We start from the raw sequence: 4,173 nt of genomic DNA, 5'->3' as shown, positions 1-4,173 counted from the left end.
GACTCACGCTCTCTGTTGGACATCTTGTAAAGAGTTCAATTTAAAGAAAGAGAAGTGAATGTCTGGTGTTGCAGGGGTCGCACCACATTGTATAACACACATCAAATCGTATTTTTTATTATATATATATCTATCTCTCTATCTCTATATCTCTATCTCTATATATCTATATCTATATCTATATCTATATATCTCTATCCAGTACCTTGTACAGGGAGAAGGAAGACAACAAATCCACTCGCTGTCACGATCGTGGTGTGGAGGCAGGTTGGAGGACCCAAACGCAGGACACAGAGTGGAGCAGGTATAGTTCAACAAGGGGTTTTAATATAACCAAAAGCGAACACACTTACTGGTGAGTGGCTGAATAACAGAAATCCAAAAACCAAAAGTACAGGGAGACGAGATGAGCAAGGCTGGTTACAGGCAGAGAGTACACACACGACAGACTGGGGGGTAACATGAACAATGACCAGACAAGGACAAGACAGAAACACCAGGTATATATACACAGGGACTAACGAGGAGGGCGGGAGCAACACAGGTGACAGACATGAGACTAACGAGGCAGAGAGAGAGAGCAGAGGAAAACAGAGAGACTAGACATGACAAGCAGACTATATAACAGATACTGGACACTAGACAGGACAGAACCCAAAACTCAACATACCAAGGCAGATACCAAACTCAAAAGTAAACACAAAGGATGGCCAACCGGCAGAGCGTGACACTCACTGCTGCTGTTAAACTCATAGCTGCTCCTCACGTCTGTTAAATCAGCAGGTAGATCAGATACATGAGAAGTCCTGTATGTCACTTAGTCACAATGAACATTTGTAATGAAAAAGGGAGGACGCTGTCTTTGAAGACAGTTTGTCTCTGTGCTTGGTACACATGTGTTAAAACAGACACTGAAGTGTTAAAGGCCGCCCTGACTTTCTTCCTCTTCACATCATTAGTATGCAGGAACAGACTGTACATCTCCAAGTTGAAATGAAGACCTGATTCTTACTGTTGTTTTGCAAATGATGCATTTTTTACTTTACACAACAACCCAGGTCTCAGTTTGTACATCCTCAGCTCCTCACCTTGCCTCCCGTCATAGGCTACATCTCAACTCTCTTAACTCCATCCTTGTTTCCCTCATTTCAGTCTTTTCATTGCATCTTAGTCCCCCCCACCTTAGAAGCATGGAGAGACACAAGAAAAGTCAAATCTTTTCCCCCACCAGCTTTCTGACAACTCTTACTGGATTGTTCTCATTGCCTCTGTTGATTACTTTAGTTAAGGTTTGGTTTAGGGTGGAGTAAGGGTTAATATTAGCCAATCAGAAACACCGTAGCGGGAGAGTGGGGGCAGGCCTTGACACAGAGCTGGTGGAAGTTGTTGCAAGGAAAACATGCAAGGAGAGAAGAACAGAGGAAATACGTCTTTAGAGAAGCAGCTGATCATCAGCTCTACCAGCTGTAGTAGAGACTTTGTCATACATTGAAGGCCCGACATACCCACACAGGTGTGCAGGATCTTTGAACTACCCCACAAGTTAGAAGAATATGGATGGAAAATATTGTTTCTATTGGATGAAAAAGAACAAAAGTCCATTGCATACACAGAGAATATGTTCCCAATACTCAGTGTTTGTGATGAAAACATGCAGCTCTAAATCAGTTTGCATTGATGCCTGTAGAGTTTGGAGACTGTATTAAGAGATCTCACAGGTCAAACAGAAAAGCTGACGAGTCACCACATGAACAGGAAGTGATTGTTTCTTCTCACAGCAGCAGTGAATGCTGTTGGTTTGTCTCTGAAAGTATTAATAGACTTTTTAGGAACTATCTAAGAATCAAACCTGAATTTTTCACACTGTCCTGTGAGTGGCATTAACTGTGCAATGTTTAAAAACTGGAGTTTCCGTCCAGGTTGTGCTTAAAATACTGACAACTGATTTGACATTTATGGATTTTTTTTCATACATTCATTTTTTTTATTGTTGTTTTAGTTGTTTGAAGAGGAAATACGGTTAACCTTCAGGCCTTGTCCCCACATAAGAAATACATGTTCACAAAAAAGTGGTCACATCCATAAACACTAAACCAGACCATACAATTGCATTTATTATTCTAATGATCTCATACAAAGTACTGTAACTCAGAATGGTTTGGCCTCAAACAGACAGTGTGATAATGACACATCAAAGTCATTGTGAATGTTTTGTGACGTTACAAAGAATAAACAAGTCACTCAACAACCTGGATTGATCTTATGTAAAATCATGTGACAAAAACTTAATACTGATTTAACACTTAAGAAATGCAGTCGCATCATGTCAACTTTTCTTTGTCATTTGTAATGTCATTTTCAGCAGCACCCTGTCCAGAGACATGAGACATAAGAAGACAGGTTAAGTTTAGCAGGTCACCTCCATTAACATGGCCTAAATTCCCTCACAGACACAAACAGCTTGAGAGATGTTACAGGCAGTTGTTACCTGTCTGGGCATCTGGCTACTGCTACTGATCACCTCAGCACTTTCTGAAGGAGTATAATTATTTATGTTTGTGCTAATAAAACTATTGGCAATTTAGGAGTCTTTCTTTGAGATGTAGACCTCTAACTGCCTGAATGAAATTTAATTTGTGGTCTTTGCTATAATAAATCCTATTAAGGGAGACTGAAGGAATCAGATGGTGCTCAGCAGACTTTTATCTGCCACATGGAGATTTCCCAATAAAGAACAATGCTGACTCGGAATGAGCATCAGTCATCAGTCTGTGCAAAGATACACAGAGGGCTAATCTGAGGCAGTCTGGGTTAGACAAATAAAGTGAGAAGCCTTCTTTATTGGGAAACTCTGAAACTCAGCCAGGAAACACAAAGTAAACACAAAGTGGGCATTTGGTACTGAAAGGACAGTAACTTTGGGAGATGAGCACTTTGTTTGTCTAACTCAGACGGCTTAAGCCTCATATTCATTTCATATAAACTTGTGAATAAATTTTTGCACAGAGGACGGCATATTGTCCCCCTTCTTTATCAGTGGGAGTTTTTTTACCAAAGGATATCTTAATGTCCAGTTTGGACAAGTGGAATGATAACAGCAGATACAGACATTTGTCTTGTAGATCTTTAACTAGTTAAACTTTAACATTTGTGCAGAACATTTAGGTCTGAGACAATAGATATGGTCACACACCAATTCTCAGTAATCACTACACACTTCAGCGTTTCAAGCAACAAGGAGACAAACTGGATAAACAACAAACTGCCTTCCTTTGAGCTCTGTTAGCACCATCATATGTACAGATTGTTAAACCCCAGTTTAGAGAATTTATATCACCCCAAAAACTATTATTTTCAAAGTTGATTTATGCCCCAAAATGGTTGAGTGCCTTTCATTTCAGATGTAACAACAACAAAAAGATGCGATAAACGTTGTTGCTGTTTAATCAGACTGAAACACAAACTCCATGTCAAAGGCTTAAAATGCAAATGAAAAATACAGTTTATATCCATTTACATTTTAAAAAGTGTTACCAAGCAGTCTCTCATCAGGCCAAACAAGGAGTGCAAGAAAGAAAAGGTCTTATCTTGTGTCTTACTCACTATTTTACATGCAAGATGAAGCAAACATGAGTTTTCAAAGCAGATAAATACATACAGCAATATAGGCAGCCAATAATGAGCGGACATGACCATGCAATAAAAATACAAGTTCAGAAAATTAGCATATGAATACTGACAATAGATGTGACTTATTCTTATAACATCAACCTGCCAGGGACTCCAGATAAAAATGAGTCTGTATGGCTAAATCTGGCTCATTTACATTTGGGCATTGTCCTTATGTTCACTGATGTGCACTGTCCCTTTAAAAAAAATAAAAAATAAACAAACATTATGACCAAATGTGATCATATAATAATCAAAATTGTAAAGTCCTGAAAAAATGGTACACCGAGCTAAAGTAATGCAGTTTAACACAACAGTCCTGTAATAAATTCTTCACGAAGGTTTAAATGTCCAGTTTTGTTCAAACCATCAGAGAAGTGTCTAATATTTAATTTATCTGTCCTTTATTAATATAATCGATGTATAAATGATTATTGCTGCCTTGATTCTGCATTCTTGGCCCAGTCTGTCCTGAGGAAAAATCAAATGGGGCCACCTGCTAAG

The 4,173-nt window shown here is 38.9% G+C and overlaps 1 long non-coding RNA gene across 1 annotated transcript in view; it reads right to left on the bottom strand.

The window, feature by feature from the left end:
• The window catches only part of LOC123965112, a 2,110-nt gene extending 1,769 nt beyond the window's left edge, over nucleotides 1-341 (bottom strand). The window contains exon 1 of the long non-coding RNA XR_006823627.1: nucleotides 206-341. This is a non-coding gene — a long non-coding RNA (uncharacterized LOC123965112). The remainder of the gene's footprint in view (nucleotides 1-205) is intronic.
• Between the last annotated feature and the right edge of the window lie 3,832 nt (nucleotides 342-4,173).

This window comes from Micropterus dolomieu, unplaced genomic scaffold, assembly GCF_021292245.1.
Source record: "Micropterus dolomieu isolate WLL.071019.BEF.003 ecotype Adirondacks unplaced genomic scaffold, ASM2129224v1 contig_8685, whole genome shotgun sequence".
NCBI classification, from domain to species: Eukaryota; Metazoa; Chordata; class Actinopteri; order Centrarchiformes; family Centrarchidae; genus Micropterus; species Micropterus dolomieu.
The sequence above is the reverse complement of the archived record's forward strand: the minus strand, read 5'-3'. Positions and strand labels throughout refer to the sequence as shown.